Genomic DNA, 18,931 nt, shown 5'->3' on the forward strand with positions numbered 1-18,931 from the left:
GCAGAAATGGCATATCCCAATATCTCCCCTTCGCAAAGGAAAAAGATATTTGTTTTTCAAAATATCACAAAATGACAAAGTGAACAAATAACGAAATAGCAACAGGCAAAGAAACATCTGAACAGCAATAAACAAAGAAATAAAAATTGTTCAGTATTCATTATCAAATGTCTTATTTTATCACATAGAACAGTCAGTATAGTCATGTTCATTCAGACAGCCCTGGCTTGTTGTAAGGCTGTAGGCGTCTCAATGCCAGAGGTAATCTTGGTGGGTGCGTGGCTGGACGAGAAATAGCTGAGGGATTAGTTTGGTTTGACAAAGGGCGAAAATGTGGGGGCCCCGAATTTGGAGGGAGATATGGCTAGAATGTGGCAGGTTGGGTGATATGGGAATTATAGCTTGGGGTTCGAACAAAATAGGCTTTAGGAATCTCCGGTTTCGTGTGACTGTTCTCCCAGATCCATCCATTCTAATCAAGTATTTACGGTGTTTGAAGCATTTCACAACTTTTCCTGACCTGTCCCATCTTTTGTTGATGGGATTTTGGATTGAAACGTTTGTTCCTTCTTCTAAAAATGGTAGGTCGTGTGCATGTTTGTTGTATTCAGTTTGTAGGTCAATATATTCCTGAGAAAGAGTTTTTTCTCTAGCTTTGGCTGCTTGTGTCCACAGTGGATTGAGCCGTAGGTTTGATGGGTGAATAGGTAAGAAGTCCCTCAGATGCCGAGAAAACAAAAGTTGTGCTGGACTGAGTCCAATATCACGGAGAGGGGTGTTTCGATATTGAAGAAGTGCTTTGCCGAATGAACGACTTTTTGGGGAACCGTCTGGCAGTAAATTGTCCCGGATGAGTCGTTTGGCTGTTTTTACGGCAAGTTCAGCTCGCCCATTTGATTGTGGATAGTGTGCTGACGAGATTCGACCTTTCACACCCCAAATTTCCAGAAATTTCTTGAATTCCTCTGAAGCAAACTGAGGGCCACCATCAGTACTGAGTTCTTCAGCACAGCCAAAGCGTGTAAAAGTTGTTCGAAAACAGGAATGATGCGGTTTGTGGAAGGTGATCGGTGAAAGTGGGCAATTTCAATCCATCCACTGAATCTGTCTGTGATTGCTAAGTAATCGTTACCATTTAGATAAAATAGGTCAGCACAGATTTGTTGAAAAGGCCATTGGGGTGGAGGTGTTGGTATGATAGTTTCTTGAACTTGAGATGGTGCAATATAGGAGCAAGTGGAGCAAGAAGATTTGAAGTTGAAAATGCATTTGTTCATTCCCGGCCAGTACACACAATCTTTTGCCCTAGCGACCATATTTGTGCAGCCCTGGTGGGCACTGTGTAGTGTATGGAGCACAGATGATCTGAGCTGTCGAGGGATAACGAATCTTTTGTTATCTAAAACAATGATCTTGTTGTCGAAACAAGATAGTCTGTTACGTAGTTCCCAATAGGAGCGAACCTCCGGTGAAGTGGCTCTTCTTGTGGGAGGGAATCCAGAAGAAATAGTTTCATGTAACAGCTTATGTGATTTGTCAGCTTGACAAGCGTTTTGAAGCCTATCGATAGTTATTGCCCGATCCGTAAGAGGTTCATTCTCGTTTTCAATGTAACAATTTAAGGCTTGTATTGTCTCGTGCATGAGAGACCAAGTGGTGTCGTCCTCTAGTTCAGCAGCAAAGAGGTCTTCATCAGTCGGATTAGAGGCAGAAAGTACTGGATTCCTTGAAAGCGCATCTGGCCCTCTGTGCCATTTTCCACAACAGTGGTGTATGGAGAAATCGTATTGAGAAACTTTTGATCTGAATCTCAGCACGCGTGGGTTGCTGATGTCAGATAGTTGTCGGTTGCTGAACAATGGGATGAGGGGTTTGTGATCGGTTACTAAAATGAGATCTTTACAGCCGAGGATGAAAGACTTGGCATGGTCTAAGCTCCAAGCAACCGCAAGCGCTTCGCCTTCGATGGGTGCATAGTTTCTTTCAGCTTGTGAAGTGTGCCGAGAGCCGGCGTATACGAGATGCCAACCATCAGGGCAACAATTTGGGGCTTCATTTGTACCGCAGGTACAATATTTCTGTAGAAGTAGATAGCCAATGCCGTCCTTGCTCCAGTCGCATTGAATCAAAGATGGTCGATGAAGGTCAAATGATTTAATCCCTTCTTCACATAGGGTGATAAGTTTCGCTTTCGATTTCTCAAATATAGATTGAAGAGTGTCGTCCCATATGAATTTGGATCCCTTTTTTATTAGGTCGCGAAATGGGAGCATAATGGGGGAGATGGCGTAAGCCCATGATATTTGATTTACCAAGCCGTGCCAACTTCGAGCGTCGTGAATGTTTGTCGGAGGTGGAAAGTTTTTGATGGAGTCAAGAAGCGCTGGGGCAGGTGCAATCCCAGCAGGGGTTATTTTAAGGCCAGCAAATATGATGGTATCCTGACAGAATTTGAATTTATCAGGATTGAATACTATCCCCTTTTGAACGCTCAGTGTGAGAAAATCCCAAACTTGGTAGAAGGATGATTGAATGTCACTCTCATATAGGCATAGGTCGTCCACTACATGCTGTACTTTTTCAATGTTTGACTCTTCTAGATTGAGATCGAGGTTGCCATTGAAAATATCTCCTGCAGATTTAAAACCTTGAATAAGGCGTGTGTTCATAAATCTTCCCCATGGTGTGATGAACGTTGTCAGTGGTTGACTTTCCTCATCTAGTGGGACGCTATGATAGCCATCAGTGATGTCCAAAATAGACTTTGTCGTGTTAGGAGGAATTTTGCAGGCAGCTTTGAATGGAGATGGATTATAGTGAGCTTCTCGTATGCACTGGGCGTTCAATTTCTGTAAATCAATAGTTCGCCGGATAGATCCATTTTTCTTCAAGAGCGTGACCATGGGTGAACACCATGGTGTGATCATGCCTGGAGGTACGGGCTTTACTATGCCCTTTTCGACATCGTCCAGTAGTTTTTGCTTTGCTGGTTTCTCCATATGTATGGGTATTGGAATCGGTGTGTGGCGTGCATATGGAAGAGCCTTCGGTTTGAGGTAGATGTGTGCAGGTGGTCCCTGCATTGTGGGGAATGGTGGAGATCGGTCAAAGGCGGAAGCCTTGAAACTATCCAGAATGTACTGTTTCAGTCTAGTTATGTTGTCCTCAGTTGGAGGAAAAGGAATAGACATAGGTCTGGTCGGTAGTGATTGAACCCGTTGATTTGTGATTGAGGGTTTTGTGGGAGACCTTGTGCTCGTAAGAGAGTTTATTGAGCTGGCATTAGGTGATGGCAGTGGAAAACTCTTCGGTAGAATGTCCAATGCTATACATGCATCTTTGCTTAATATAGATGGCGTAGCTTTATCCCAGGTTCAGTAAAGTATAGTTGTTGTTTTGTTTGTTTACCATATCCAATAATATTTATGTTTACGTTGGCATAGCAGTAAGCTTTGATAGTACTACCTCCTACAATGCGAATGCTTTTGTTACATTTTTGTAGAACTCTCTTCGATATGTGCAAATATGAAATATATGGATGTTCAGCGACACATATTGATGCTCCACTGTCCGGTAGTGCTGCCACAGGTTTGGAGCAGATGCTGTTTGCTGTAGACGAAGTATGAGAGATCTGAATTTTGATTTCAGCTAATGAGGAGTGTGGATCTCCAACGTTATAAAGTGAAATTACGCTCAGATTGGCTTTTTCATCCACAGAATCTGAGTCTGACTGGGACTCGGATGATGTCATGGACTGTGCCTGTATTGCATTGCTTTTTGCGGAGAAGCATACTTTCTTGTAATGATTATCTTTTCGACAGTGAGAACAAGTTTTTCCCCATGCTGGGCATCGATTCTTCCTGTCCATTTCTGTGGATCCATGATTAAGAATGCCACATCCCCTACATGCAATGCGTCCTGAAGATGACTTCTTGCTAGGGCTTCTCTTTTGACGTTGTCTTTGTGTGGCGAGGTGTGATACAGAATATGATTGTGTGTGGCAGTGTATCGTTTCTTGATTTCGAATAGCCGATTCGTAAGCGGTGGCATACTTAACAACTTCCTCCAAGGTAATAAGGGCCTTTTTGTCTGCGCATTTGGACATGTCAGCCTGAAGGGTTGTGTTGCAGATGCCCTTGATGAGCTGATCCCGAACGTGCCAGTCGGTTTGATCAAACTTGCATGCTTCGCTTGGGCATATGTATTCGCAGTCGTGTGCCACAGAAAGCAGTCTGGCTACAAACTGTGTGACTGTTTCCCCAGTATGTTGCTGCATGTCCATGAATTTTGTTCTGTGCGTAAGAGGATTTAATTCTAGTGTGACAATGTTCCTGATTTTAGATAGGAATTTCTTTTCGGTTAAGTCTCTGAACTCTGAACATGTGTTGTTGATGATTTTTTGAACTGCCTGATCACATGCAGAGTAAAGTAAATCATTGGCATGAACACTTGCATGTGGTTGAAGGTTTTTGAATGTTGTCCACACGGATAAAGCAGTGCGAAAATCAGAACTAGACATTCTAGTTGAGAATTCAGGTAACTTTACGGGCAGATTTAGTTTGGTGGGCTGAGAAGAGTTGGATATGTTTTGCTGAGAATGATTCAATATTTTAATTTGATGTGCTAAGATTGTTATACCCAAATCACTTTTAAGAGTATTTTTGTCCAGCTGTGGTAATTCAGTCTCAGTGAGCTCATTAGCATGAAATGTATTTCCATATTCATCGGATCTCTCATCGGGGATGCCGAGAGATTTGAAAAAAGTACTCCAGCTGGTAGCATCTGTTAGTCGCAGCGCCATGTTGGGAAGTCTGATGAGCAGATTCTTTACAGATTACCAACTTGAGTGTCTTTGTATAAATCCAATGTTTGTGAATGAAGCATAACACATTTAACCTAATGTAAGTCTAACTGTTAACAAAGATCTTAATACAACCAAATACTCCAATCAGTTAAATAGAAAATAACACAAACATGTATGATACAGGTAGAGAGAAATGGCATAGAAACAGGATGGCAGAAATGGCATATCCCAATAGAAGCCATCGCGTGGCTCGTTGGTCGACGGGAAAGTAAATCAAAGCCGCATCACGAAACGGAATAATGAATTGTGCCAGTTGGAATCCGCAGCTGGATTCAAACCGCTCTTTCATGAGGCGATATAATCATTATGATATAACTTCTTCGACAAGTAATTATTGGGATGTCGTTTGTAAGTTGTGATATTTGGTATTCCGAGAACGCGACCTCACACATTACAGTTGTATAATGCTTCCTAAAAACAAGAAATGCCTTCCATGACATTAACAAGCAGTAGATGCGTATAAATCCAGAAAGTTGGGCTCGTCCGGGATTTGAACCCGGGACCTCTCGCACCCTAAGCGAGAATCATACCCCTAGCTAGACCAACGAGCCGAGCGGAAGGATTAGTTACACATAGGCCGTTATTGTCGTATAACTTATCAATGATATTACCCTGTAACCACTGTCTTCTATGCGTTATCAACTCATTCGTCAGTTAAAGTCGATAAAGACGCAGTATATGCCTTTTCTACCCTTATCAACTTATCTGTCATTTAAATTCGATAACACGTACATACAAACGGTTGGCTATGGACAGATATTTCTAATAGTACCTGTTTCATAGAACCTATAAAAATTCAACGCCACCTGTTGGAGCTGTAAATGCAACCGGGTTGGCCGAGTGGTTAAGGCGTTGGACTTAAGTTCCAATGGGCGATTGTCCGCGTGTGTTCGAACCCCACACCCGGTAGGTTTGCGAATAAGAACGTCTACATTTTGGTTTCGTTTAGAATGCTCTGGTTGAAATATTGCGGTTCCTTGTCAACAGTGGTAATAACCTGTGAAGAAACATGCAGATTACGTATCAATGTCTTGAAATTGATGTAAAGTTCTGAACAACAATTATTGAACACAAAAATGCCTTTTCTATTTATTATCAACCCATCCGTCAGTTAAAGTCGATAAAGACGCAGTGCAAATCACAACTTCAAAGCGGGCGTCGAGATGAACAGCGTAGGAAAATTTTCAACGGGGAATAATTGCCCTGTTTTTCTGTCATTTATGATAATTGGTATCCTGTTAATTATCGCTTCGGCGTGACTTGGCATATATAAGTCAGGTGCTTCTAGATTACTTTTGAAGCTGCAATCATGAACAAATTCCAGTAATTAAATAAATTGCGATTTATGCCAATAAATGAAACAGAACGGGCTCGTCCGGGATTTGAACCCGGGACCTCTCGCACCCAAAGCGAGAATTACACCCCTAGACCAACGAGCCACTCTGTAACGCAGAATAAACATAAAGACTTATCCTTATTAAGAATCTCTGATACCTCCTAATTATATTTTCTTCGCAAAATAATTAGATCTCGATATTTGTTACGTGTGTTATCTTGTTAATTGAGGTAAAAGGTATGTGAATAAATAGTAAATAAGCCAAATTCGAGCACTATAATATGTCACTTAATTTCACCCATTAAACAATTAGTTTTGTTTATACTTTAAATGGTCGAAAACTGGGATTCAACACACATTGAACTTGTTCACACCCATGGATCAATAGGTATAAAGTGTACCTGAAGCCATCGCGTGGCTCGTTGGACTAGGGGAAAGTAAATCAAAGCCGCATCACGAAACGGAATAATGAATTGTGCCAGTTGGAATCCGCAGCTGGATTCAAACCGCTCTTTCATGAGGCGATATAATCATTATGATATAACTTCTTCGACAAGTAATTATTGGCATGTCGTTTGTAAGTTGTGATATTTGGTATTCCGAGAAATTTGGTTTCAACACGACCTCACACATTACAGTTGTATAATTCTTCCTGAAAACAAGAAATGCCTTTCATGACATTAACAAGCAGTAGATGCGTATAAATCCAGAAAGTTGGGCTCGTCCGGGATTTGAACCCGGGACCTCTCGCACCCTAAGCGAGAATCATACCCCTAGACCAACGAGCCGAGCGGAGGGATTAGTTACACATAGGCCGTTATTGTCGTATAACTTATCTATGATATTACCCTGTAACCACTGTCTTCTATGCGTTATCAACTCATCCGTCAGTTAAAGTCGATAAAGACGCAGTATATGCCTTTTCTACCCTTATCAACTTATCTGTCATTTAAATTCGATAACACGTACATACAAACGGTTGGCTATGGACAGATATTTCTAATAGTACCTGTTTCATAGAACCTATAAAAATTCAACGCCACCTGTTGGAGCTGTAAATGCAACCGGGTTGGCCGAGTGGTTAAGGCGTTGGACTTAAGTTTCAATGGGCGAGTGTCCGCGTGGGTTCAAACCCCACACCCAGTAGTTTTGCGACAAAGAACGTCTACATTTTGGTTTCTTTGAGAATGCTCTGGTTGAAATATTGCGGTTCCTTGTCAACAGTGGTAACATCCTGTGAAGAAACATGCAGATTACGTATCAATGTCTTGAAATTGAAGTAAAGTTCTTAACAACAATTATTGAACACATATAAGCCTTTTCTATTTGTTATCAATCCATCCGCCAGTTAAAGTCGATAAAGACGCAGTGCAAGTCACAACTTCATAGCTGGCGTCGAGATGAACAGCGTAGGAAAATTTTCAACGGGGAATAATTGCCCTGTTTTTTTGTCATTTGTGATAATTGGTATCCTGTTAGTTATCGCTTCGGCGTGATTTGGCATATATAAGTCAGGTGCTTCTAGATTACTTTTGAAGCTGCAATCATGAACGAATTCCAGTAATTAAATAAATTGCGATTAATGGCAATAAATGAAACAGAACGGGCTCGTCCGGGATTTGAACCCGGGACCTCTCGCACCCGAAGCGAGAATCATACCCCTAGACCAACGAGCCACTCTGTAACGCAGAAGAAACATAAAGACTTATCCTTATTAAGAATCTCTGATACCTCCTAATTATATTTTCTTCGCAAAATAATTAGATCTCGATATTTGTTACGTGTGTTATCTTGTTAATTGAGGTAAAAGGTATGTGAATAAATAGTAAATAAGCCAAATTTGAGCACTATAATATGTCACTTAATTTCACCCATTAAACAATTAGTTTTGTTTATACTTTAAATGGTCGAAAACTGGGATTCAACACACATTGAACTTGTTCACACCCATGGATCAATAGGTATAAAGTGTACCTGAAGCCATCGCGTGGCTCGTTGGACTAGGGGAAAGTAAATCAAAGCCGCATCACGAAACGGGATAATGAATTGTGCCAGTTGGAATCCGCAGCTGGTTTCAAACCGCTCTTTCATGAGGCGATGTAATCATTATGATATAACTTCTTCGACAAGTAATTATTGGCATGTCGTTTGTAAGTTGTGATATTTGGTATTCCGAGAAATTTGGTTTCAACGCGACCTCACACATTACAGTTGGTATAATGCGTCTTAAAAACAAGAAATGCCTTTCATGACATTAACAAGCAGTAGATGCGTACAAATCAAGAAAGTTGGGCTCGTCCGGGATTTGAACCTGGGACCTCTCGCACCCTAAGCGAGAATCATACCCCTAGACCAACGAGCCGAGCGGAAGGATTAGTTACACATAGGCCGTTATTGTCGTATAACTTATCTATGATATTACCCTGTAACCACTGTCTTCTATGCGTTATCAACTCATCCGTCAGTTAAAGTCGATAAAGACGCAGTATATGCCTTTTCTACCCTTATCAACTTATCTGTCATTTAAATTCGATAACACGTACATACAAACGGTTGGCTATGGACAGATATTTCTAATAGTACCTGTTTCATAGAACCTATAAAAATTCAACGCCACCTGTTGGATCTGTAAATGCAACCGGGTTGGCCGAGTGGTTAAGGCGTTGGACTTAAGTTTCAATGGGCGAGTGTCCGCGTGGGTTCAAACCCCACACCCAGTAGTTTTGCGACAAAGAACGTCTACATTTTGGTTTCTTTGAGAATGCTCTGGTTGAAATATTGCGGTTCCTTGTCAACAGTGGTAACATCCTGTGAAGAAACATGCAGATTACGTATCAATGTCTTGAAATTGAAGTAAAGTTCTTAACAACAATTATTGAACACATATAAGCCTTTTCTATTTGTTATCAACCCATCCGTCAGTTAAAGTCGATAAAGACGCAGTGCAAGTCACAACTTCATAGCTGGCGTCGAGATGAACAGCGTAGGAAAATTTTCAACGGGGAATAATTGCCCTGTTTTTTTGTCATTTGTGATAATTGGTATCCTGTTAGTTATCGCTTCGGCGTGATTTGGCATATATAAGTCAGGTGCTTCTAGATTACTTTTGAAGCTGCAATCATGAACGAATTCCAGTAATTAAATAAATTGCGATTAATGGCAATAAATGAAACAGAACGGGCTCGTCCGGGATTTGAACCCGGGACCTCTCGCAGCCGAAGCGAGAATCATACCCCTAGACCAACGAGCCACTCTGTAACGCAGAAGAAACATAAAGACTTATCCTTATTAAGAATCTCTGATACCTCCTAATTATATTTTCTTCGCAAAATAATTAGATCTCGATATTTGTTACGTGTGTTATCTTGTTAATTGAGGTAAAAGGTATGTGAATAAATAGTAAATAAGCCAAATTTGAGCACTATAATATGTCACATAATTTCACCCATTAAACAATTAGTTTTGTTTATACTTTAAATGGTCGAAAACTGGGATTCAACACACATTGAACTTGTTCACACCCATGGATCAATAGGTATAAAGTGTACCTGAAGCCATCGCGTGGCTCGTTGGACTAGGGGAAAGTAAATCAAAGCCGCATCACGAAACGGGATAATGAATTGTGCCAGTTGGAATCCGCAGCTGGTTTCAAACCGCTCTTTCATGAGGCGATGTAATCATTATGATATAACTTCTTCGACAAGTAATTATTGGCATGTCGTTTGTAAGTTGTGATATTTGGTATTCCGAGAAATTTGGTTTCAACGCGACCTCACACATTACAGTTGGTATAATGCGTCTTAAAAACAAGAAATGCCTTTCATGACATTAACAAGCAGTAGATGCGTACAAATCAAGAAAGTTGGGCTCGTCCGGGATTTGAACCCGGGACCTCTCGCACCCTAAGCGAGAATCATACCCCTAGACCAACGAGCCGAGCGGAAGGATTAGTTACACATAGGACGTTATTGTCGTATAACTTATCTATGATATTACCCTGTAACCACTGTCTTCTATGCGTTATCAACTCATCCGTCAGTTAAAGTCGATAAAGACGCAGTATATGCCTTTTCTACCCTTATCACCTTATCTGACATTTAAATTCGATAACACGTACATACAAACGGTTGGCTATTGACAGATATTTCTAATAGTACCTGTTTCATAGAACCTATAAAAATTTAACGCTACCTGTTGGAGCTGTAGATGCAACCGGGTTGGCCGAGTGGTTAAGGCGTTGGACTTATGTTCCAATGGGCGAGTGTCCGCGTGTGTTCGAACCCCACACCCGGTAGTTTTGCGACAAAGAACGTCTACATTTTGGTTTCTTTTAGAATGCTCTGGTTGAAATATTGCGGTTCCTGTCAACAGTGGTGGTAATAACCAGTTACACATAGGCCGTTATCGTCGTATAACTTATCTATGATATCACCCTGTAACCACTGTCTTCTATGCGTTATCAACTCATCCGTCATTTAAATTCGATAACACGTACATACAAACGGTTGGCTATTGACAGATATTTCTATTAGTACCTGTTTAATAGAACCTATAAAAACTTATCGCTACCTGTTGGAGCTGTAAATGCAACCGGGTTGGCCGAGTGGTTAAGGCGTTGGACTTAAGTTCCAATGGGCGAGTGTCCGCGTGGGTTCGAACCCCACACCCGGTAGTTTTGCGACAAAGAACGTCTTCATTTTGGTTTCTTTGAGAATGCTTTGGTTGAAATATTGCGGTTCCTTGTCAACAGTGGTAACAACCTGTGAAGAAACATGCAGATTACGTATCAATGTCTTGAAATTGATGTAAAGTTCTGAACAACAATTATTGAACACAAATATGCCTTTTCTATTTGTTATCAACCCATCCGTCAGTTAAAGTCGATAAAGACGCAGTGCAAATCACAACTTCAAAGCAGGCGTCGAGATGAACAGCGTAGGAAAATTTTCAACGGGGGATAATTGCCCTGTTTTTCTGTCATTTGTGATAATTGGTATCCTGTTAATTATCGCTTCGGCGTGACTTGGCATATATAAGTCAGGTGCTTCTAAATTACTTTTGAAGCTGCAATCATGAACGAATTCCAGTAATTAAATAAATTGCGATTTATGCCAATAAATGAGACAGAACGGGCTCGTCCGGGATTTGAACCCGGGACCTCTCGCACCCAAAGCGAGAATCATACCCCTAGACCAACGAGCCACTCTTTAACGCAGAAGAAACATAAAGACTTATTCCTATTGAGAATCCCTGATACCACCTAATTATATTTTCTTCGCAAAATAATTAGAGCTCGATATTTGTTACGTGTGTTATCTTGTAAATTGAGGTAAGAGGTATGTGAATGAATTGTAAATAAGCCACATTTGAGCACTATAATATGTCACTTAATTTCACCCATTAAACAATAACTTTTGTTTCTACTTTAAATGGTCGAAAACTGGGATTCAACACACATTGAACTTGTTCACACCCATGGATCAATAGATATAAAGTGTACCTGAAGCCATCGCGTGGCTCGTTGGACTAGGGGAAAGTAAATCAAAGCCGCATCACGAAACGGAATAATGAATTGTGCCAGTTGGAATCCGCAGCTGGATTCAACCGGCTCTTTCATGAGGCGATATAATCATTATGATATAACTTCTTCGACAAGTAATTATTGGCATGTCGTTTCTAAGTTGTGATATTTGGTATTCCGAGAAATTTGGTTTCAACGCGACCTCACACATTACAGTTGTACTACTTTCCTGACATTAACAAGCAGTAGATGTGTATAAGATACAGAAAGTTGGGCTCGTCCGGGATTTGAACCCGGGACCTCTCGCACCCTAAGCGAGAATCATACCCCTAGACCAACGAACCGAGCGTAAGGATTAGTTTTACATAGGCCGTTAATGTCGTATAACTTATCTATGATATTACCCTGTAACCACTGTCTTCTATGCGTTATCAACTCATCCGTCAGTTAAAGTCGATAAAGACGCAGTATATGCCTTTTCTACCCTTATCAACTTAACTGTCATTTAAATTCGATAACACGTACATACAAACGGTTGGCTATTGACAGATATTTCTATTAGTACCTGTTTAATAGAACCTATAAAAACTTATCGCTACCTGTTGGAGCTGTAAATGCAACCGGGTTGGCCGAGTGGTTAAGGCGTTGGACTTAAGTTCCAATGGGCGAGTGTCCGCGTGGGTTCGAACCCCACAACCGGTAGTTTTGCGACAAAGAACGTCTACATTTTGGTTTCTTTGAGAATGCTCTGGTTGAAATATTGCGGTTCCTTTCAACAGTGGTAATAACCTGTGAAGAAACATGCAGATTACGTATCAATGTCTTGAAATTGATGTAAAGTTCTGAACAACAATTATTGAACACAAATATGCCTTTTCTATTTGTTATCAACCCATCCGTCAGTTAAAGTCGATAAAGACGCAGTGCAAATCACAACTTCAAAGCAGGCGTCGAGATGAACAGCGTAGGAAAATTTTCAACGGGGGATAATTGCCCTGTTTTTCTGTCATTTGTGATAATTGGTATCCTGTTAATTATCGCTTCGGCGTGACTTGGCATATATAAGTCAGGTGCTTCTAAATTACTTTTGAAGCTGCAATCATGAACGAATTCCAGTAATTAAATAAATTGCGATTTATGCCAATAAATGAGACAGAACGGGCTCGTCCGGGATTTGAACCCGGGACCTCTCGCACCCAAAGCGAGAATCATACCCCTAGACCAACGAGCCACTCTGTAACGCAGAAGAAACATAAAGACTTATTCCTATTGAGAATCCCTGATACCACCTAATTATATTTTCTTCGCAAAATAATTGGAGCTCGATATTTGTTACGTGTGTTATCTTGTAAATTGAGGTAAGAGGTATGTGAATGAATTGTAAATAAGCCACATTTGAGCACTATAATATGTCACTTAATTTCACCCATTAAACAATAACTTTTGTTTCTACTTTAAATGGTCGAAAACTGGGATTCAACACACATTGAACTTGTTCACACCCATGGATCAATAGATATAAAGTGTACCTGAAGCCATCGCGTGGCTCGTTGGACTAGGGGAAAGTAAATCAAAGCCGCATCACGAAACGGAATAATGAATTGTGCCAGTTGGAATCCGCAGCTGGATTCAACCGGCTCTTTCATGAGGCGATATAATCATTATGATATAACTTCTTCGACAAGTAATTATTGGCATGTCGTTTCTAAGTTGTGATATTTGGTATTCCGAGAAATTTGGTTTCAACGCGACCTCACACATTACAGTTGTATAATGCTTCCTAAAAACAAGAAATGCATTTCATGACATTAACAAGCAGTAGATGTGTATAAGATACAGAAAGTTGGGCTCGTCCGGGATTTGAACCCGGGACCTCTCGCACCCTAAGCGAGAATCATACCCCTAGACCAACGAACCGAGCGTAAGGATTAGTTTTACATAGGCCGTTAATGTCGTATAACTTATCTATGATATTACCCTGTAACCACTGTCTTCTATGCGTTATCAACTCATCCGTCAGTTAAAGTCGATAAAGACGCAGTATATGCCTTTTCTACCCTTATCAACTTATCTGTCATTTATATTCGATAACACGTACATACAAACGGTTGGCTATTGACAGATATTTCTAATAGTACCTGTTTCATAGAACCTATAAAAATTTAACGCTACCTGTTGGAGCTGTAAATGCAACCGGGTTGGTCGAGTGGTTAAGGCGTTGGACTTAAGTTCCCATGGGCGAGTGTCCTCGTGGGTTCGAACCCCACACCCGGTAGTTTTGCGACAAAGAACGTCTACCTTTTGGTTTCTTTGAGAATGCTCTGGTTGAAATATTGCGGTTCCTTGTCAACAGTGGTAATAACCTGTGAAGAAACATGCAGATTACGTATCAATGTCTTGAAATTGATGTAAAGTTCTGAACAACAATTATTGAACACAAATATGCCTTCTCTATTTGTTATCAACCCATCCGTCAGTTAAAGTCGATAAAGACGTAGTGCAAATCACAACTTCAAAGCAGGCGTCGAGATGAACAGCGTAGGAAAATTTTCAACGGGGGATAATTGCCCTGTTTTTCTGTCATTTGTGATAATTGGTATCCTGTTAATTATCGCTTCGGCGTGACTTGGCATATATAAGTCAGGTGCTTCTAGATTACTTCTGAAGCTGCAATCATGAACGAATTCCAGTAATTAAATAAATTGCGATTTATGCCAATAAATGAGACAGAACGGGCTCGTCCGGGATTTGAACCCGGGACCTCTCGCACCCAAAGCGAGAATCATACCCCTAGACCAACGAGCCACTCTGTAACGCAGAAGAAACATAAAGACTTATTCCTATTGAGAATCCCTGATACCACCTAATTATATTTTCTTCGCAAAATAATTAGAGCTCGATATTTGTTACGTGTGTTATCTTGTAAATTGAGGTAAGAGGTATGTGAATGAATTGTAAATAAGCCACATTTGAGCACTATAATATGTCACTTAATTTCACCCATTAAACAATAACTTTTGTTTCTACTTTAAATGGTCGAAAACTGGGATTCAACACACATTGAACTTGTTCACACCCATGGATAAATAGGTATAAAGTGTACCTGAAGCCATCGCGTGGCTCGTTGGACTAGGGGAAAGTAAATCAAAGCCGCATCACGAAACGGAATAATGAATTGTGCCAGTTGGAATCCGCAGCTGGATTCAACCGGCTCTTTCATGAGGCGATATAATCATTATGATATAACTTCTTCGACAAGTAATTATTGGCATGTCGTTTCTAAGTTGTGATATTTGGTATTCCGAGAAATTTGGTTTCAACGCGACCTCACACATTACAGTTGTATAATGCTTATTAAAAACAAGAAATGCATTTCATGACATTAACAAGCAGTAGATGTGTATAAGATACAGAAAGTTGGACTCGTCCGGGATTTGAACCCGGGACCTCTCGCACCCTAAGCGAGAATCATACCCCTAGACCAACGAACCGAGCGGAAGGATTAGTTTTACATAGGCCGTTAATGTCGTATAACTTATCTATGATATTACCCTGTAACCACTGTCTTCTATGCGTTATCAACTCATCCGTCAGTTAAAGTCGATAAAGACGCAGTTTATGCCTTTTCTACCCTTATCAACTTATCTGTCATTTAAATTCGATAACACGTACATACAAACGGTTGGCTATTGACAGATATTTCTAATAGTACCTGTTTCATAGAACCTATAAAAATTTAACGCTACCTGTTGGAGCTGTAAATGCAACCGGGTTGGTCGAGTGGTTAAGGCGTTGGACTTAAGTTCCCATGGGCGAGTGTCCGCGTGGGTTCGAATCCCACACCCGGTAGTTTTGCGACAAAGAACGTCTACATTTTGGTTTCTTTGAGAATGCTCTGGTTGAAACATTGCGGTTTCTTGTCAACATTGGTAACAACCTGTGAAGAAACATGCAGATTACGTATCAATGTCTTGAAATTGAAGTAAAGTTCTGAACAACAGTTATTGAACACAAATATGCCTTTTCTATTTGTTATCAACCCATCCGTCAGCTAAAGTCGATAAAGACGCATTGCAAATCACAACTTCAAAGCAGGCGTCGAGATGAACAGCGTAGGAAAATTTTCAACGGGGAATAATTGCCCTGTTTTTCTGTCATTTGTGATAATTGGTATCCTGTTAATTATCGCTTCGGCGTGACTTGGCATATATAAGTCAGGTGCTTCTAGATTACTTTTGAAGCTGCAATCATGAACGAATTCCAGTAATTAAATAAATTGCGATTTATGCTAATAAATGTAACAGAACGGGCTCGTCCGGGATTTGAACCCGGGACCTCTCGCACCCGAAGCGAGAATCCTACCCCTAGACCAACGATCCACTCTGTAACGCAGAAAAAACATAAAGACTTATCCTTTTTCAGAATCTCTGATACCACCTAATTATATTTTCTTCGCAAAATAATTAGAGCTCGATATTTGTTACGTGTGTTATCTTGTTAATTGAGGTAAAAGGTATGTGAATAAATAGTAAATAAGCCAAATTTGAGCACTATAATATGTCACTTAATTTCACCCATTAAACAATTACTTTTGTTTCTACTTTAAATGGTCGAAAACTGGGATTCAACACACATCGAACTTGTTCACACCCATGGATCAATAGGTATAAAGTGTACCTGATGCTATCGCGTGGCTCGTTGGACTAGGGGAAAGTAAATCAAAGCCGCATCACGAAACGGAATAATAAATTGTGCCAGTTAGAATCCGCAGCTTGATTCAAACCGCTATTTCATGAGGCGATATAATCATTATGATATAACTTCTTCGACAAGTAATTATTGGCATGTCGTTTGTAAGTTGTGATATTTGGTAATCGGAGAAATTTGGTTTCAACGCGACCTCACACATTACAGTTGTATAATGCTTCCTAAAAACAAGAAATGCCTTTCATGACATTAACAAGCAGTTGATGCGTATAAATCCAGAAAGTTGGGCTCGTCCGGGATTTGAACCCGGGACCTCTCGCACCCTAAGCGAGAATCATACCCCTAGACCAACGAGCCGAGCAGAAGGGTTAGTTACACATAGGCCGTTATTGTCGTATAACTTATCTATGATATTACCCTGTAACCACTGTCTTCTATGCGTTATCAACTCATCCGTCAGTTAAAGTCGATAAAGACGCAGTATATGCTTTTTCTACCCTTGTCAACTTATCTGTCATTTAAATTCGATAACACGTACATACAAACGGTTGGCTATTGACAGATATTTCTAATAGTACCTGTTTCATAGAACCTATAAAAATTTAACGCTACCTGTTGGAGCTGTAAATGCAACCGGGTTGGTCGAGTGGTTAAGGCGTTGGACTTAAGTTCACATGGGCGAGTGTCCGCGTGGGTTCGAATCCCACACCCGGTAGTTTTGCGACAAAGAACGTCTACATTTTGGTTTCTTTGAGAATGCTCTGGTTGAAACATTGCGGTTCCTTGTCAACATTGGTAACAACCTGTGAAGAAACATGCAGATTACGTATCAATGTCTTGAAATTGAAGTAAAGTTCTGAACAACATGTATTGAACACAAATATGCCTTTTCTATTTGTTATCAACCCATCCGTCAGTTAAAGTCGATAAAGACGCAGTGCAAATCACAACTTCAAAGCAGGCGTCGAGATGAACAGCGTAGGAAAATTTTCAACGGGGAATAATTGCCCTGTTTTTCTGTCATTTGTGATAATTGGTATCCTGTTAATTATCGCTTCGGCGTGACTTGGCATTAATAAGTCAGGTGCTTCTAGATTACTTTTGAAGCTGCAATCATGAACGAATTCCAGTAATTAAATAAATTGCGATTTATGCCAATAAATGAAACAGAACGGGCTCGTCCGGGATTTTAACCCGGGAACTCTCGCACCCGAAGCGAGAATCATAACCCTAGACCAACGAGCCACTCTGTAACGCAGAAGAAACATAAAGACTTATCCTTATTAAGAATCTCTAATACCACCTAATTATATTTTCTTCGCAAAATAATTAGAGCTCGATATTTGTTACACGTGTTATCTTGTTAATTGAGGTAAAAGGTATGTGAATAAATAGTAAATAAGCCAAATTTGAGCACTATAATATGTCACTTAATTTCACCCATTAAACAATTACTTTTGTTTCTACTTTAAATGGTCGAAAACTGGGATTCAACACACATTGAACTTGTTCACACCCATGGATCAATAGGTATAAAGTGTACCTGAAGCCATCGCGTGGCTCGTTGGACTAGGGGAAAGTAAATCAAAGCCGCATCACGAAACGGAATAATGAATTGTGCCAGTTGGAATCCGCAGCTGGATTCAACCCGCTCTTTCATGAGGCGATATAATCATTATGATATAACTTCTTCGACAAGTAATTATTGGCATGTCGTTTGTAAGTTGTGATATTTGGTATTCCGAGAAATTTGGTTACAACGCGACCTCACACATTAGAGTTGTATAATGCTTCCTAAAAACAAGAAATGCCTTTCATGACATTAACAAGCAGTAGACGCGTATAAATCCAGAAAGTTGGGCTTGTCCGGGATTTGAACCCGGGACATCTCGCACCCTAAGCGAGAATCACACCCCTAGACCAACGAGCCGAGCGGAAGGATCAGTTACACATAGGCCGTTATCGTCGTATAACTTATCTATGATATTACCCTGTAACCACTATCTTCTATGCGTTATCAACTCATCCGTCATTTAAATTCGATAACTCGTACATACAAACGGTTGGCTATTGACAGATATTTCTAATAGTACCTGTTTCATAGAACCTATAAAAATCTAACGCTACCTGTTGGAGATGTAAATGCAACCGGGTTGGCCGAGTGGTTAAGGCGTTGGACTTAAGTTCCAATGGGCGAGTGTCCGCGTGGGTTCGAACCCCACACCCGGTAGTTTTGCGACAAAGAACGTCTTCATTTTGGTTTCTTTGAGAATGCTTTGGTTGAAATATTGCGGTTCCTTGTCAACAGTGGTAACAACCTGTGAAGAAACATGCAGATTACGTATCAATGTCTTGAAATTGATGTAAAGTTCTGAACAACAATTATTGAACACAAATATGCCTTTTCTATTTGTTATCAACCCATCCGTCAGTTAAAGTCGATAAAGACGCTGTGCAAATCACAACTTCAAAGCAGGCGTCGAGATGAACAGCGTAGGAAAAT

At 40.5% G+C, this 18,931-nt stretch overlaps 25 non-coding genes across 25 annotated transcripts; 10 read left to right on the forward strand and 15 right to left on the reverse strand.

Annotated features, from left to right (window-relative positions):
- Nucleotides 1–5,339: 5,339 nt before the first annotated feature.
- On the reverse strand, nucleotides 5,340–5,415 carry Trnap-agg (transfer RNA proline (anticodon AGG)). Its single transcript has one exon. It is a non-coding gene; the product is annotated as a tRNA-Pro (tRNA).
- Nucleotides 5,416–5,690: 275 nt separating this feature from the next.
- Trnal-uaa (transfer RNA leucine (anticodon UAA)) lies at nucleotides 5,691–5,773 on the forward strand. The gene has a single exon. It is a non-coding gene; the product is annotated as a tRNA-Leu (tRNA).
- Nucleotides 5,774–6,231: 458 nt separating this feature from the next.
- On the reverse strand, nucleotides 6,232–6,303 carry Trnap-ugg (transfer RNA proline (anticodon UGG)). The gene has a single exon. It is a non-coding gene; the product is annotated as a tRNA-Pro (tRNA).
- Nucleotides 6,304–6,916: 613 nt separating this feature from the next.
- On the reverse strand, nucleotides 6,917–6,988 carry Trnap-agg (transfer RNA proline (anticodon AGG)). Its single transcript has one exon. It is a non-coding gene; the product is annotated as a tRNA-Pro (tRNA).
- A 275-nt stretch (nucleotides 6,989–7,263) lies between these two features.
- Nucleotides 7,264–7,346, forward strand: Trnal-uaa (transfer RNA leucine (anticodon UAA)). Its single transcript has one exon. It is a non-coding gene; the product is annotated as a tRNA-Leu (tRNA).
- Nucleotides 7,347–7,804: 458 nt separating this feature from the next.
- On the reverse strand, nucleotides 7,805–7,876 carry Trnap-cgg (transfer RNA proline (anticodon CGG)). The gene has a single exon. It is a non-coding gene; the product is annotated as a tRNA-Pro (tRNA).
- A 614-nt stretch (nucleotides 7,877–8,490) lies between these two features.
- Trnap-agg (transfer RNA proline (anticodon AGG)) lies at nucleotides 8,491–8,562 on the reverse strand. Its single transcript has one exon. It is a non-coding gene; the product is annotated as a tRNA-Pro (tRNA).
- Nucleotides 8,563–8,837: 275 nt separating this feature from the next.
- On the forward strand, nucleotides 8,838–8,920 carry Trnal-uaa (transfer RNA leucine (anticodon UAA)). The gene has a single exon. It is a non-coding gene; the product is annotated as a tRNA-Leu (tRNA).
- A 458-nt stretch (nucleotides 8,921–9,378) lies between these two features.
- Trnap-cgg (transfer RNA proline (anticodon CGG)) lies at nucleotides 9,379–9,450 on the reverse strand. Its single transcript has one exon. It is a non-coding gene; the product is annotated as a tRNA-Pro (tRNA).
- Nucleotides 9,451–10,064: 614 nt separating this feature from the next.
- Trnap-agg (transfer RNA proline (anticodon AGG)) lies at nucleotides 10,065–10,136 on the reverse strand. Its single transcript has one exon. It is a non-coding gene; the product is annotated as a tRNA-Pro (tRNA).
- A 275-nt stretch (nucleotides 10,137–10,411) lies between these two features.
- On the forward strand, nucleotides 10,412–10,494 carry Trnai-uau (transfer RNA isoleucine (anticodon UAU)). Its single transcript has one exon. It is a non-coding gene; the product is annotated as a tRNA-Ile (tRNA).
- A 295-nt stretch (nucleotides 10,495–10,789) lies between these two features.
- Nucleotides 10,790–10,872, forward strand: Trnal-uaa (transfer RNA leucine (anticodon UAA)). The gene has a single exon. It is a non-coding gene; the product is annotated as a tRNA-Leu (tRNA).
- Nucleotides 10,873–11,330: 458 nt separating this feature from the next.
- On the reverse strand, nucleotides 11,331–11,402 carry Trnap-ugg (transfer RNA proline (anticodon UGG)). The gene has a single exon. It is a non-coding gene; the product is annotated as a tRNA-Pro (tRNA).
- A 591-nt stretch (nucleotides 11,403–11,993) lies between these two features.
- Trnap-agg (transfer RNA proline (anticodon AGG)) lies at nucleotides 11,994–12,065 on the reverse strand. Its single transcript has one exon. It is a non-coding gene; the product is annotated as a tRNA-Pro (tRNA).
- Nucleotides 12,066–12,340: 275 nt separating this feature from the next.
- Nucleotides 12,341–12,423, forward strand: Trnal-uaa (transfer RNA leucine (anticodon UAA)). Its single transcript has one exon. It is a non-coding gene; the product is annotated as a tRNA-Leu (tRNA).
- A 457-nt stretch (nucleotides 12,424–12,880) lies between these two features.
- On the reverse strand, nucleotides 12,881–12,952 carry Trnap-ugg (transfer RNA proline (anticodon UGG)). The gene has a single exon. It is a non-coding gene; the product is annotated as a tRNA-Pro (tRNA).
- Nucleotides 12,953–13,566: 614 nt separating this feature from the next.
- Trnap-agg (transfer RNA proline (anticodon AGG)) lies at nucleotides 13,567–13,638 on the reverse strand. Its single transcript has one exon. It is a non-coding gene; the product is annotated as a tRNA-Pro (tRNA).
- A 275-nt stretch (nucleotides 13,639–13,913) lies between these two features.
- Nucleotides 13,914–13,996, forward strand: Trnal-uaa (transfer RNA leucine (anticodon UAA)). Its single transcript has one exon. It is a non-coding gene; the product is annotated as a tRNA-Leu (tRNA).
- A 458-nt stretch (nucleotides 13,997–14,454) lies between these two features.
- On the reverse strand, nucleotides 14,455–14,526 carry Trnap-ugg (transfer RNA proline (anticodon UGG)). Its single transcript has one exon. It is a non-coding gene; the product is annotated as a tRNA-Pro (tRNA).
- A 614-nt stretch (nucleotides 14,527–15,140) lies between these two features.
- On the reverse strand, nucleotides 15,141–15,212 carry Trnap-agg (transfer RNA proline (anticodon AGG)). The gene has a single exon. It is a non-coding gene; the product is annotated as a tRNA-Pro (tRNA).
- A 275-nt stretch (nucleotides 15,213–15,487) lies between these two features.
- Nucleotides 15,488–15,570, forward strand: Trnal-uaa (transfer RNA leucine (anticodon UAA)). Its single transcript has one exon. It is a non-coding gene; the product is annotated as a tRNA-Leu (tRNA).
- Nucleotides 15,571–16,028: 458 nt separating this feature from the next.
- Trnap-cgg (transfer RNA proline (anticodon CGG)) lies at nucleotides 16,029–16,100 on the reverse strand. The gene has a single exon. It is a non-coding gene; the product is annotated as a tRNA-Pro (tRNA).
- Nucleotides 16,101–16,713: 613 nt separating this feature from the next.
- Trnap-agg (transfer RNA proline (anticodon AGG)) lies at nucleotides 16,714–16,785 on the reverse strand. The gene has a single exon. It is a non-coding gene; the product is annotated as a tRNA-Pro (tRNA).
- A 275-nt stretch (nucleotides 16,786–17,060) lies between these two features.
- Nucleotides 17,061–17,143, forward strand: Trnal-uaa (transfer RNA leucine (anticodon UAA)). The gene has a single exon. It is a non-coding gene; the product is annotated as a tRNA-Leu (tRNA).
- Nucleotides 17,144–18,575: 1,432 nt separating this feature from the next.
- On the forward strand, nucleotides 18,576–18,658 carry Trnal-uaa (transfer RNA leucine (anticodon UAA)). The gene has a single exon. It is a non-coding gene; the product is annotated as a tRNA-Leu (tRNA).
- The last annotated feature ends 273 nt before the right edge of the window (nucleotides 18,659–18,931 follow it).

Source organism: Styela clava, chromosome 9 (assembly GCF_964204865.1).
Source record: "Styela clava chromosome 9, kaStyClav1.hap1.2, whole genome shotgun sequence".
Taxonomy (NCBI): domain Eukaryota; kingdom Metazoa; phylum Chordata; class Ascidiacea; order Stolidobranchia; family Styelidae; genus Styela; species Styela clava.